The following is a 12,851-nucleotide window of genomic DNA, read 5'->3' as shown; positions in this document are numbered from 1 at the left end:
GGGCAGGAAGGGGGACCTTCTGCACCCACCACCACCGAGGAGAGGACTTCCCATTTGTCTACAGGTTGACTCTAACCACCAAACCCATTCCTATGGGTTAAGCAAGAACTGCCATAAAAAATCCTCCTGGATGCAGCAACAAAGATAGAGGCAGAGACCTATCTTAATCCATTCATACATGTTTGAAGGCCTTGAACTGCAAAACATCCACTTCAACTTAAAGTAACAACTGGTAACTTTTCAACCTTCATAATATATTTCCAAGTCTCTTGTGATGGTACATCGACTTACAATAGGTTGAATGACACGTCTGCCATAGCCTGACGGGGTCTGTAGCGTTTTTAATCGTACTTTTAAACTTCGGGTTTCGGGTAGTAACCGGCGAACAAAGACAACGTCCTGGTTGCGTATGCAACCCACCGTTCCCTGAAGGAGGGAACGGAGGACGTAGTCGACGGTCGACTGAATTGGGATCTCGCCAGAGAGCCTGTCTTCTTCGAGTACTATTGAGCGAGCCAATGTAATTGGCGTGCGTGATTCGCATCACACACTCCGCCCCCGCGGCGCAGGTATAAATACGGAAGTGGATGCACGCAGTAGTTGCTTTTCGCTGAGGAGCCGAGAGTAACCCGGGGTCAGCGGTGGTCCAGCGGTAGTGGCAAGGGGACTACGTCCTCCGTTCCCTCCTTCAGGGAACGGTGGGTTGCATACGCAACCAGCACGTTCCCTTTCAGTCGAGAACGTCAGACGTAGTCGACGGTCGACTGAATTGGGATCACCCATTGAACACACCACTAACGCTGCCACCTTCCAGTGCCTAAACCAAAGCCTCCTGATGCCCCCGCAAACTTAAGGCGGGGAAGGACAGGGCTTAGGCCAGGGAAGTCACTGCTGTTCCTACAGGACCACTGGGAAAGCGTTCCCCGTACGTTGGAAGGAAGGGACGCTGCGGAAGCCACATCCAACCCAGAGGGAGGTAATGTGGAGAATACACATATGAACTGGGCGGAAACCGGGCAGTCTAACATATGGAATGTCACTGGGGTGGCTCCAGCCTAAGACGGGGGGAGAACACCGGACAGTGACGGCAGAGAGACTCTGCCGAGGGAAGACACGGGCTCACCGCAGGGAGCCGTATCGTGGAAGAATACACATATGGGGTCACCGAAGGGACCGCAACATATGGACCCAGCCTAACACAGGTTCCACACTGCTTACGAGTGGTAGGCCTAACACCAGACGTTCCGCACGTCCGACGTCGGAGGGGTGTGGAGGAACTCAACAGGGTTCAATTTTAAGGGAACTCAACTGGAGTAGAAAGGCGCACGTATCCAGTCCATAGGAGGGGAATGGCGCAGCAAGCCGACACTTGAACAGGGCTCACTGTGAAACTGGCTTCATGAGAAGGGAGCCCACGTGAGGCAGCGGTTCAACTAGGTGTCGTCCAGCCCCCAACTCTAGAATCTGTTTTAGCAAAGCATATCGTCAACGCCCAGGCGGAGCACTTTACACTCATCATAGAGGAGCTCAACAGCTAAGTGGACATGTTGCATCTCGGATCTTTGCCGAAATGAAGGCAAGCACTAAGTGCAACTTTGCATGGAAACAGCCTTCCCTCTCTGCTGAATTCCAACAGATATTTGAAGAGCTGGTCTGAGGTCTATGACTTGCATTCTGTACACGTCCAAGCGAACGGACAGAGAAGCCAGGGCTGGATCTGCCTCCTCCAGGGCAGCGCTTGCAGGCTCACCACCTGCTCCTATTACGGGAGAGGTAGGAACCTTGGGCACAATCCGAGCCGGGGTCTCAGCTTGTGAGAGTTAGCCGGCCCAGACTCCAGGCACAATACGTTGACCGAAAGCGAGCAAGTCCCTACCCTCTAGTAGAGACCACGCGAGCAGGAGAACTGATATAACAGAATTTTTAACTCACTGCCTGCAGTGGCTCAGGGGCGGTCTCTGCAGTGCAGTCGCACCAGGGACAAGGCCCAAGAGGATAAAGAGGGACACAAGGAATTACAGGACCTTGCTCCTCAGGAACCTGACGATCAGAACGTGCTTCTGCATACTTCTGCAACACGATGAGCGTCGTTTAAACACCGAGGCAACATCATTTTGAGGGTGAAGGAAAACAGCCTACTGCAACCCATTTTGCAGGAAAGAGAGCACTGAAGTGATCGAAAGCTTTCAGGATCTCCTCTGGAGAGAAGACGCACTCAACGACTAGGTTCCACTTCTAAAGGCGTAAGCACGCTACCCAATTCTAGGGGGTGCTCGCAGAAGTGATGGTAACTATCACATGTTCTTGTGATAGCCACCTGAACCTCCGCGTTCAGATGTAAGACCGCCCGGAATCTCCGGGGGAAGAACGCGTGTGCCATCGTGCCCCGTCCCCGAAAGAGTTTTCAGGGGAAGTCAGGAAGGCTGTTGAAGGGAACCAGGTCTAGTTGGGCCAATAAGGGGCAACTATGAAGACCTGTTCCTCTCCTGACTTGGCACGTAGGTGCAAGCGACGGGCGCAAAAGCAGGAGCATTGCTCAACACAACATGTGAAGATCACTGGGCTTCAGGAGCATTTTCTGCTCAGCACTTGGGTGTGACAAGTTCACTGAGCTTCAGGAGCATTCCTGCTCAACACCTGAGTGTGATAAACTCACCGAGCTTCAGGAGCATTTCTGCTCAACACTTGAGTGCGAAGAACTTCACTGAGCGACAGGAGCATTTCTGCTCAGCACTTGAGTGTGACAAGTTCACTGAGCTTCAGGAGCATTACTGCTCAACACCTGAGTGTGATAAACTCACTGAGCTGCAGGAGCATTTCTGCTCAACACTTGAGTGCGAAGAACGTCACTGAGCACCAGGAGCATTTCTGCTCAGCACTGCGTGTGACGAATTCACTGAGCTACCTGTGATGAACTCACAGAGCTACAGGAGCATTGCTGCTCAACACCTGAGTGCGATGAACTTCACTGAGTTTCAGGAGCAATTCTGCTCAACATGAAGAGTGATGATTTCACTGACTTGAGCAGGCGCAAGGCGACCATGAGTCGCAGTCACTTTTAGAAGGCTCACTGGGGTTAAACGCACTTCTGCGGGCCCCTGGGGCAGCTGAGACCCAGTGTTTGTCCAAGGGTAGTCCGCTCGGTTTACCCAAACACTGGCGGAAAAATAAAACCGGGGGGGCAACTGAGCGGCCCCGGAATGGTCATGACCCAGCCGGACCCAGGGGATGGAGTCTCCACTTGCCCTGGCTATAACTGTCGTGAGGCTCGATGGCGGCACGATTGAGTAAGCGGGAGGAGTGGAACAAGGCGCCCTCAGAAGCGTCTGACTCCAAGGAGGAGGTGACGGGTGAGTTTGTGACATGCAGGGGAAGCTTGCGCAACGGTCGCAATGTCTAACAACTCGAGGCACGAATGCCCGTGTAGTCGGGGGTCGCCCAGGCCCCCGTTAAAACACGCCCTTTGTACATGGCCCCTCTGTTGAAGAGGGTTTGGCAGCAGCCCGGGATGAACTATAGTCACACAGGGTGAGCTGCTCTGCCACGGTCACCTCGGGACTCGATCGTGAAGCTAGCGCTGAAGCGGTCACATATGGAGGAAGCCAAAGGCTGCGACTACCATATACCCCAGGAGCCTCTGAAAGTACTTTCAGTGGGACCCTTTCTCACTTCAACACCAGCTGAACACATTCTCATTGGAGAGACATGTTGGACCGAGTACCTCTCCAAAACTAAAAAAGAGATACTCAGCCCGTGGGCGAGATTACTCTCTTCCAGTTGACCTGAAGACCCAACGGGCTCTGGAGCACTTGAGGGGAAGGACACTGTACTGATACTCCACCCTTAGACGCAACACACAGGATGGCCTGCGGTGCGGGAGGTAGAGATCTGAAGCACATGTCTTTCAGGTCAAAGCTGCAGACCAATCTTGGGCCAAGATGGTCACGACCCACCACCTAGTAGCACGAAGAACGAGTTTACAACTGGCCTTCGTACCGGCTGGAGGAGCGGCTATATCAAATCCTTCGCCAGCAGGATAAGATAAGCACGCACAAGTCAGGAGCACTGCTCAACACTCGGTGTGATGAATATCACTGAATTTTCAGGAGCACGTCTGCTCAACACCTAATGTGATGACTATCACTGACTTGAGCGGGGTAGCCGAGCCTGAGGTGGGGCAGCAAAGTAGAGAGAGTGGTGTTAGTGTGCTGTGCAACACTTACCTGTCTCCACAAGCGGCAGGGGGCGCGTGAGAAGGCGGATGACCGGGTCCTCGAACGCACCAAGCTGCCTGCTGGCGACCAAGGGGGAGCTGAGGGGTGTAAGGCTATACAGGGTCACACCCGCCAGACTGGCCCTCTTGGGACCCAGGAACAGATGAAATTGCTCTCTCTTTGAAGTGTGGGTTCCGCTTTTTTTTTTTTTTTTAGGGAGCCAGCGGCGGAACAGACACACAAACAAACAAAGGCTCCACCCGGCCCTCACCCGGGGGGAGGGAGTGATCGTGCCACTCCAAGAGCATCTCATCCATTCCTGGGCGGCCCGCTCCGGAATGCTTTCGCTGTCGCTTGCCACCTGGCTTGGCAGCGCCTGGAGCGGGCTGGGCGTCTCTACTGCGGCCGGCTCCATGCTGAGGCCTGGGTGGAGGCTGCTGCGGAGGGCCAGCAGGAGCGGCGGCCGGGGAACGCCCACGGCGACGAGCAGGCGGAGGAGCTGCCACCGGCGGCGGGTGGAGGCAGCAGCTGGCCACCGGGGCAGGATGTGCCGGATGACCTCCGTCTGCGCTTGAGCGGCAGAGAACTGTTTGATGCAGTTCTCCACCGCGTCGCCGACCAGCCCAACCTGGGAAATTGGGGAGACCAGGAACCGAACCTTGTCCGCATCCGCCATACCAACCAGGCTGAGCCAACGAAGGCGCTACTGGACCACCAAGGTGGACACAGCCAGGCCGATCACGCACGCTACGACACCCGTACCCCGGAGGGTGAGGTCGGATGCAGTGCGGTGCTCACCTATGAGCGCACGGTCTGGATTACCCTCGTGCATGCCATGGGTGCCCTAGCCTGCAGCAACGCCATGGCACGCAAGAGGAAGGGGCTTGCCCACAGGCTTTGTAAGCTCTGCCCGTCGGAACAGACGAAACTCACAGTTCTTAGGGGGGAGACGAGGATCCCCCCAAAAGGCAGCGGCCGCCGGACACAGGTGCACCTGTGTCGACAGACCGCTCCAATGGAGGGACACCTCGCAACCCTTCACCGTTCCTCCATCAAGGGTAATGAGGGGGAAAAGCTATTCAGGCAGTTTCTGGCAGAGAAAGATGCTGTTCACCACCTGATAAGCTCTCCATGCATTTCGGGAAAGAAAGGCACTGGGGCGGCGAGCTGAGAACCAGCGCGGCCCGCCCCAAGATACCAAACTCCAGATTCCAACCGAGACTGAACGGGACACGGTGGAGGTTCCACTCGAGCCCGGCAGCCTCGGCGGCCCGTTTCAGCATAGCTGATAATTCTGGATCCGGCTCGGGCAACATTGAACTCCCGGAGGGAGACAATGCAGCCGAGTCATCATCTCTAGAAGTCATCTCACCCTCCGATGCTGCAATCGGCGTCCTGTCCTCCAGGGGAGCCCCGAGTGAAACCGCTGGCCCACCCATTACAGATGGACAAGCAGACAACACAGGAGGCTCCAGTGGTTGCAGTGGAAGGGAGGAGTGAGGAGCCCACAGGGAATGGTTACCGGGCGGGACATCCAACACTATCCTCCAGTCACCCATCCCACACAGCACCCGAGGGTGGGGCATGGTAATGGGGACTCGCTCTCCGCGAACGAAGGCGAGTCTCGCCCTCAACACTGCGACAGTCATGTTCCCACAGTGAAAACATGAGCTGTCCACAAAAGCTGTCTCAGCGTGCTGTAAGCCAAACACGTGACACAACAGTTGTGACCATCAGAGAGAGACAGGGAACGACCGCACCCAGAAACGCACGGGCGGAATGACATCTTGAAAAAGACGCAAACGCACCCGTGTTGCTCTTTCAGAAAATGGGACCGTCACCAGTGCCGGAGCACACAGGGGAATGACCGCGGCAACACTGAACAGAGAACTGAAACAGTGAAGCACTCACTTTTCCGCCCTCTAACCAGCCATCAACACACACAAACATTTAGAAATTTGTTGCTGTTAAAAAAGCAGTTGAGAGCTCAAAGCTCGCGATCACCGCTGCACTCGCGCTGTAGAACACCAGCACTGGGAGAGTCTTCCTGAAGAACACAGACACACTCGCTCGTTGTAGACAACAGCACTCTCAGAGACATCAAACGATCGGCTCCGAAGCGAAAGGCAACTAGTGCGTGCATCCACTTCCGTATTTATACCCGCGCCGCGGGGGCGGAGTGTGTGATGCGAATCACGCACGCCAATTACATTGGCTCGTTCAATAGTACTCGAAGAAGACAGGCTCTCTAGCGAGATCCCAATTCAGTCGACCGTCGACTACGTCTGACGTTCTCGACTGAAAGGGAACTACAAAACTCGACTGCTTTACGGCATATACGGCATATACACTTCCTTAAAATCGCAGGGCTGTCAAGTGTCACGCATTGAGCATGACAGTCACTCATTTCGGTCTTTTGTCACGCTCTCCCGCCACACATTGTATTTCTCACGCTGAAAAACTATTTGTAATATATTTAATATGCCGCAGCGCCCAAAACTCTGGCCGCGCCGCTCACACTGTGGAACAGGCATGAATTCAAGCGCGTCTCCTCTGGTGTTGTTAGTCTGGTGTTGTTAGCCAATCAGAAAATAGCACTATTGTATCTGGGTAACATTTAACGCAACAACCAATGACACCCCGTAGTCTGGGGTGTTTTTTTGTCTGCCTGACTATGTTACGGAAGCTATCTTATCCTCCGTTTACCTTCATGAATCTGGTAATGATTATTTGTCTTGCCTCAAGCTATAATGCAAATCGATTTGAAAAATTTGCAGATTTATTTATGGTAGCTTGATATTATAATATTGACGATATATGGTTATTATCTACCACTCAAACATTGCTTTGAAGTATCATATAGATTCAGTTAAACGCTAACCAATAGACTAGGCTACTATAATGACACTGGCTTGTAGGGGGCAGCAGCCCGGGCAATGCCCACCCCCCCCCCCCAGCCCCAAATGTCTTTTATGCACCCCCAAATTGAATTATGATATAATTTACAAAATAATATCAGTTTAATTTAATTCACTTTTCAGTGAGAAATAATAAAAATATATGTCTACAAACTGCTCATTAGCTGAAAATATAATAAAGCCAACATAAAACCACAGTGTGGCGCTGTGAGGAAACCCACCTGACGCACCCCCCCCCCCACCCCCCTCAATCACTTGCACGTAAATACATGAATGAAATGACTTTCAGTTGGCGCGAGATTCCTGGCTGCATTCAAAACAAAGCAAACAGATGAAAACTGATAAACTTTTTTGATAAAGGTAACTACATGATGCTTTTTTAATAGTAGGCTACTGTAAACGCTTATGTTAGAGCAAAGAATAAAGATGTGTGGTTTTTGTCTCTCTTCCGCCAGTGAGATAGCAGTTAAACTACTATCCTGTCAGTGAGAGACTGTGTGCATGTTCGTTAGCTTTGTTTATAATAAAGCTGTGGTCAGAGTCGGTCTTGCAATTTTTTTGTATAGGCCTATTTAAAGCCCATCTTTCAAGTTGAAGATCCCTGTGAATAGACGTGTAGATAAATAGTGTAGGAACTCGATTTGCGTGAAGAAATTAATCATACATGTGCATTAAAAAAGTTTTTTAAAAGAAATTGTGAGTAAAATTACTTCCGCTGTCAAAAACGCTCTGATCGGACGTGACGCAACGGCCGGTAAATCTCATCTCCTAGTAATGGAGTCAGACATTGAAGAGGTTGCAGTAGGGGTTCATGTCAACTCTTCTGATGGGCCATTGCCTTATAATTATGAGCCACCTAGGCGAGAGAGGGGTCAGGCAGAGTTAAGGGGAAGGGTAAATGGACAGAGGAGAGAGATAGAGTTGTGGTGTGAGGAGAATCGGTGGAGGATTGGTCAGGTGTCTTGGTGAGTGACCACAGGCTATAGCTAATTGTGGCTAACGTTGTCTCCATGTTTATCACATTGCAGTATCTTTAATAAATCATATTTAGCAATATTGCTGTCGACTTTGTTGTTTTTCAAGCATCCATGTATATTTTCACCATCTATGCTAGCAACATGCGTCTTAAAATGTTTAATTTAGATCCCAGATTTTCCGAACTTAGCCGGCTGTTATACTAACGTTACTCCCCTAGTATTTCCGACGGACATTATGTAAATGAGCTTGCATGTACTGCGGTGTATGTGTATGAAAGCAGTTAGTGTTCCGGTTAGGACGGGAATATGCTGTTCATGTAAATATAGTCATTGTTACAAGGATCTTTTATCGTCACGTGAACTGGGTTTAAGGCATGCAGATAAATGCGTGAGTTTATCTTGGCACATTTTGTTTAACAGGTGCTTGTGTGGTAGATGTGAGGCTATGCCATCAGCAGAGGAGAGTGTGTGCTGTAGGGAGGTCGACGCCTATTGGTCCCTTGGCCAAAACCTAGATCCCCCAGAAGACATTACCTGCCTCACACTCCATCTAGGGTTTGAAGCATCCTGTATGAATCCTTTTGTGCTGCAGATAGCATACTTGAACTTCAGACAGGAGCATGGCCCTCTCCAAGCCAGCAGGCCAGAGTATGTTTTGAGCAAAAATTATTTCACACTGCAATTTAAAGAACCAAATTTTCTACACCAAAATAGTAAATCCTGTTAAGCAGGTTTTTAAACTCAGTGGTTTCCATATACTTACTATAAAAACAACTTTGGTGTTGTGTAGTACAGTAGAATATCAGCCAACAGGACATTCAATATTTACCATTGGAATTGTTTACTATGAAAACATGGTATGATCAAAATGTAATTAGGTCCCAATCTCCACCACAGGAAGTTCTGATACACAGCATACAGGCAGGTTGTCCGCTGGGCGTACGGAATACAGGGACATTAGGAAAGCCATACCTTCATGTGTTGTGTCAGCAATAAGAAGGCAGTTTGCAGAGGAGGGACAAACGTACAAAGGTTTCCAGTGGCCTCACTTGGAAGACGATTAATAAATTCATAGTGAAACAAACTGTATTGGTCAAAGTTATCTTTTATTACGTGTTAAAACGCGAGTGTCGTGCGTGATGGAGGCTGACTGCCTCATCCTTGGGAACCTTCTGGAGGGAATTGGTGAGGGGGGGCGGGGCAGCAGAGGACAAGACAGCACTGCTTTCTTGTAGGGCCTTTGGTGACTTGGAGTATTCCTCTACCAGAGAGACCATAAGATTTGTTGCGTATCCTTGAGGAGAGATGTTTAGAACACATTTAATAACATGGTTGACTCACATAAAAAAAGATATTTAGAAACTAAGTGAAACTACTAACCGTAAGATGGTTTCTCCTTGATGGGGTGGACTACCCAGCCACCTTTCCGAAACCGCGGGTAGCGAACGGCGTGCCTCACCCTCACTGGTTCGAGCTACATCTCTGTTGCCATTACTATTGAAATGTGGGGCTGCCAAGAGAAGTCTGTAGGATATAAGTAGATATAACATTAGGTCTCCAAAGCTAACCCAATGCAGTGAAATGCAACAGAAATACATGACATTAATGTTTTCAGTTCAAATGGGTCTAAGACAATGACTCAACTTTGCAATTATTTTTTTGCAAACAATATGTAATGCTGTTATCAATCAATAACATTTTGGTCTGCTATACAAGACTGCATTAGTTTTTGCAGTTTCTGCATTTACCTGCTACAAAAGTATTGCAATATCCTGAATTTTTTTTATTTATTTTTTTTTTTATACTGGGCAACGATTAATCACATCCAAATAAAAGTTTGTTTACATAATATGTGTGTGTACTGTGTATAATAATTTTTTATATATAAATATACACCTATGCATGTATATATTTAAGAAACATTTGCATGTATATACTGTATATATATTTATACATAATTAATATTATATATAAATATAATGTTTTATATATAAATAACATATTTTCTTAAATATATACATGCATATGTGTGTATTTATATATATATATATAAAATAATTATACACAGTACACACACATATTATGTAAACAAACTTTTTATTTTGGATGCGATTAATCGTTGCCCAGCACTAAAAAAAATACCTAATTTTATTAGTATCGATACTTAAGTGATAACACTAAAAGGTTGCAGGCAGGCATGTTTCGGTGCACCTTTTCTTGGTTTTGCCAGTAACGCTCATAACCACAAGTTCCGCAGGCCTGAAAGATGAGAGAAGATTCAAGACTCAAGCAGCTTTAAGATGAGGCAGTGAAATGCCTGTATAGTTAAGACACAAATAATTAATATATATACTGTACATTCACAATCTATAATTCAGCTCCTCACAGACAGTTGACAATTAAGACATTCCCTGCTTAACTTTTATGAAGGTTCCTTCCGGGTGCATTATGTGTCCCTGTGTTTCCCCACAGCATGCAGGGCAAACCGTGAACAAGGACAACAACTGCCTCTGGCAAACAATGAACTTGTCAACAGCACTGAAAACAAGAAAAGGAAAAAACACATTAATTCTGACTATGACATTTTTGATACACAATCAGAAACAGTTTCCATTAATAAAAAGGTTTTTACTTTGGGTCACTGAGAGATTCCAGCTCTTCTGGTTCCTCCTCAGAGGACTCACTCAACATCTCCTCCCCTGGACTCCATGACATATCACCAGAATGGTTGATGATATAAGAAAATGACCATTCATCATTACTTTGTTCAGGACTGGCCAGTGGAGTTGATCTGCGATGCTCAAACCTTTCAGTTTGAGTCCCCACAGCCACCATCTGAGGCTTTACCTGAACAGCTTAGATGAAAGAGATTAATCTTAATAATTGTTCAACATTGTACATTCATTGGTAACAACACATGCACTATCTAATGCAACCCAGTACAAAATATCTTTTTCTAACATTATGAAGTTCATAATTTTTAATGTTTACTGTCTGAAAAGTGTAAATTACAAAATAGTAACCATGGAGATCATGAAAAATGTTGACATGTAATCCTTATTTGTGATTGTATATGGCATGTATGGTGAATGCTAGATATAAGCTAACTACCTAATGAACGATGTAAACATCTTATGTTGCACTGTGATCCACGATGGACCACTACTGGCTCAGGGTCCATTGTAGAGATGTTTCCATCTCCATCATCTTCAGGATCTGAAGTGGCAGTAGCACCCGCCCTGTCTTTTCTGGCAACACTCTCTCCCAAAATCTGAAAACAGACCAAAATTACAACTTTGAACTTTAAAATATGTAGTCATTTCATGAAAATCCCCCAATTTGTGTATTATTTAAAAGACTGCTAATCTTTTCAAAATAGTCCCGAGCTGCATCCCCTCGCATGTGCCCTGTTGATACCAGCTTTGATTAGTCAAAGAAAACCAAGGCAACTTCGATATAACTAAGAAAACCAGAAAACTAATATTGTAAAGCATTACTTGGATGCGTTTCCAAAAAGATTATCTTATTAACTCAATAAAATAAGTGTCAGGAGGTAACTTAGAGTCCTTCGCTCCCGTCCGCCGAATTTCTGACCATTACCACCCGTTCCCGCCCGCGCCCGCCAAATTTCTGACCATTACCACCCGTTCCCGCCCGCACCCGCCGAATTTCTGACCATTACCACCCGTTCCCGCCCGCCGAATTTCTGACCATTACCACCCGTTCCCTCAACGTATGTGTTACACTCCCGCCCGCAAATTTATTCCCGCACAAAATAGAGATGCATCGATTTTGTGTCTTATCCCGTCCCGCAGGAAAAAACACGTATTTGTATTGCTATTATTAAAGAGATTCATGGGGTTAACGTAACAAGAGTAAGCTGACGGCGTGGCTTCATGGTGCCAACTTCTCAAGTCAGAACAGTTACAGTCAGCAAAAGTCATGCCAAGACTAATCCATTATAACGTCAAGAAAAATATATTTGCAGAAATTACATGCAGAGCTACATTTCGATGCAACATATAAGGTATTATAAGACTTACTGTGCAAAGCTCCCGTTTTCGACGCGCAGATTCTCTGCTAGTGCTAACGTTAACGTTAGACTCTTCACTCCCGCCAGATTTTGCTGGTGGACTTGCATGCACCGATGGCACGGCTCCATTTGCCAGCCTAACCCACTCTCTTCGTCGAAATCCCATGCGAATCTCCTTGGTTGTAGCAGTCCGGTGTGAAGTGTTTTTCACATACCACCGTGTGTCTTGTCACTGAGGAGGCAGCGAAATTGCTTCTCTTTGCCTGGACGAAACGTATCCAAGCACGGAAATCTTTGTGTTTCTTGTTTGGAAATCGGTGGACCCGATGACCAGACAAGTTGGAGTGGTTGCATCCAAAACAAACACAAGAATTCACCATTGTGACAATTCAAACCAACTCAACTATAACGATAACTACAAGCTCTATTTTCTGTTACCACCTCTCAGACTACGTAAACCCACACTGAGAAGCAGGGCAGCAACGCTTACTTGTTTGCCTGTCGTTACGTCATATGACGCGTTCTCTGGAAAAGGGCGGGTTTTTTTAGCGTAGCTTAGAATAGGTACACTTTTTTTCTTAATTTCTGCCTGTGGGTGTTGTAAAACATATGTATTCTTATGTATGTCTTTTTAAATTGACATTTTCATACAAGATTCTGTATAAATTAAGTTATACAATTAAATTGAAAGATGGCCTTTAACCCTTAT

General features: G+C 47.5%; 1 protein-coding gene across 2 annotated transcripts in view; it reads left to right on the top strand.

Moving 5' to 3' along the window:
* The window catches only part of LOC143711072 (uncharacterized), a 60,885-nt gene that overhangs the window by 20,641 nt on the left and 27,393 nt on the right, over positions 1-12,851 (top strand). The window lies entirely within an intron of this gene.

This window comes from Siphateles boraxobius, unplaced genomic scaffold (assembly GCF_051911475.1).
Source record: "Siphateles boraxobius isolate OS27281-9 unplaced genomic scaffold, OSU_SipBor_1 49, whole genome shotgun sequence".
NCBI classification, from domain to species: Eukaryota; Metazoa; Chordata; class Actinopteri; order Cypriniformes; family Leuciscidae; genus Siphateles; species Siphateles boraxobius.
The sequence above is the reverse complement of the archived record's forward strand: the minus strand, read 5'-3'. Positions and strand labels throughout refer to the sequence as shown.